Genomic DNA, 2,500 nt, shown 5'->3' with positions numbered 1-2,500 from the left:
TGAAAAAATGAAATTCGTGGTTTTTGAGATGTGAGGGTTGGAAAGGCCTCCAAATGTCCCCAAATGAATACCATGAAATTCTTGGTGCACGAAAGTTTTGAGTTGGTTGGGTTTTGCACATGGCCAAGGTTGTCGGTGCACCACGGCATAGCTAAATGGCTTGGTGGGGAGTTTTGTGAAAAAATGAAATTCGTGGTTTTTGAGATGTGAGGGTTGGAAAGGCCTCCAAATGTCCCCAAATGAATACCATGAAATTCTTGGTGCACGAAAGTTTTGAGTTCGGAGGGTTTTGCACATGGCCAAGTTGGTCGGTGCACCGCGGCATAGCTAGATGGCTTGGTGGGGAGATTTGTGAAAAAATGAAATTCGTGGTTTTTGAGATGTGAGGGTTGGAAAGGCCTCCAAATGTCCCCAAATGAATACCATGAAATTCTTGGTGCACGAAAGTTTTGAGTTGGTTGGGTTTTGCACATGGCCAAGTTGGTCGGTGCACCGCGGCATAGCTAGATGGCTTGGTGGGGAGATTTGTGAAAAAATGAAATTCGTGGTTTTTGAGATGTGAGGGTTGGAAAGGCCTCCAAATGTCCCCAAATGAGTACTGTAAAAGTGTTGGTGCTCAAAAGTTTTGAATTGGATGCATTTTACACTTGGCCAAGTTGGTCGGTGCACCGCGACTAGATAGCTTGGTGCCAAAATTTGTTAAATTTAAGACCTTGGCCAAACTGAATGAAATTTTGTGGGGAGGTTCCTGATATTGTTTAGTGGTGGACTGGAAAAAATGAGGTCGAAATTCGAAGTCTACATGTGCTTTTCTATTTTTCCCGATTTTACACATACCCGGTAAGTAAAAAAAATAAAAAAAATAGTTCCCCTTCGAGAAAAATTATGAAATTTGGTGAGCAAGGAGATACCATTATTCTACGAATTACTGCAAAAAGTCGCATCAAAATTCGAAGTATAGCCCGAGATATGGACTTATGTCTGCTCAAAAAAAGTGTATCTACTTGTACAATTTTGCCTTTTGCATATTAACCTCTTATAGGGGGGGAGTGCTCCTTGAGCCGGCCAGCTCCACACTGGCAGGTTTTAAAGGGAGCTTGATGAGGCCTCCCCCCTCACGTGGTGCGTGCGTTAGCATGTTTATCATGGCACAACTAGCCTCTTCATAGTTGTTGAGCTTTATTAATACCAACACACGGTCGTCACTGATCGTTGGTTAGCTCGGCAGCTAGTCCCTCGGATATTGTGGAAAGTTATTTTCATGCCTAGCGATGCTTGACCCTGCGTCACTTGATGTTTCCATTTGCTTGCTTGCCCATGGTAGGTGGGGGGTGGACCGTCTTGTGGTGTGGTGTCTTGCGAACGTGAGGGTGTGTGAGTTGTAATCGAGATGCACTTGTTGGCTGGCTCCATGCCTTGCGTATCGAACGGTCAAGCATGCATCTCTTCCATTTTCACCCGTTGCCTTGGGTGATATTGGTTGATCAGTCCCTGTGTTGCCTACCCACTAGACGGTACTTCTGTGGTTGCTTCGAATTCTATCTTTCCATCACGAAGAGGTGTTGGAGGATCCTAATGTCACGCACGTGTTCCATCTAGTGAAACATCTCAGTGATGCACGTGTTGTGGCTAGTTCTTTTGGATGCGGTGCATTATATGAACTCGGGTTTACTTTAGCGACCCAGTCAACATAATTCGGTTGTGTCCCTTGATTGAGACGTTGTCCTTGAACTTGTTGTGAACAATATCGTTCTTCCACAACCCGTCGTCTTGAGTGCGATGGAAGGAAAATAAGATGTGCTTTGGCATGTCATGCACGTACTCGATTGCGGGAAGTGTGAGAAAGTGTTGTTGACAACCCGTGGGAAATGGAATGTGGCAAATCGTGATGAGCTCTTCGTGGATCTGTGAAGAAGACGACCTTTGGGCCTGTTGGAAACGAGGGAGGCGATGTTGAACTGCGAAGAAGATGGACTTTTGGGTTGTTTGAATCAATGGGAGGCCACGCGAGAACTCCGAATACTATGGACTCTTGGGTTGTTGGAAGCAACGGGAGGCCCCGCTAGAACTCCGAATACTACGGACTCTTGGGTTGTTGGAAGCAAGGGGAGGCCCCGCTAGAACTCCGAATACTATGGACTCTTGGGTTGTTGGAAGCAAGGGGAGGTCCCGCTAGAACTCCGAATACTACGGACTCTTGGGTTGTTGGAAGCAAGGGGAGGCCCCGCTAGAACTCCGAATACTATGGACTCTTGGGTTGTTGGAAGCAAGGGGAGGCCCCGCTAGAACTCCGAATACTATGGACTCTTGGGTTGTTGGCAACGACAACTTGGGGGGATGACACTGGAAAAGAGTGAACTAGGCCAAACTGCGAACAAGGCAACTTGGGGGGATGACACTGGAAAAGAGTGAACTAGGCCAAACTGCGAACAAGGCAACTTGGGGGGATGATGCTGGAAAAGAGTGAACTAGACCGAACTGCGAACAAGGCAACTTGGGG

This window comes from Vigna unguiculata, chromosome 9, assembly GCF_037176805.1.
Source record: "Vigna unguiculata cultivar grain cowpea cultivar isolate G323 ecotype 2 chromosome 9, ASM3717680v1, whole genome shotgun sequence".
NCBI lineage: Eukaryota > Viridiplantae > Streptophyta > Magnoliopsida > Fabales > Fabaceae > Vigna > Vigna unguiculata.
Note: the sequence above shows the minus strand (reverse complement) of the source record.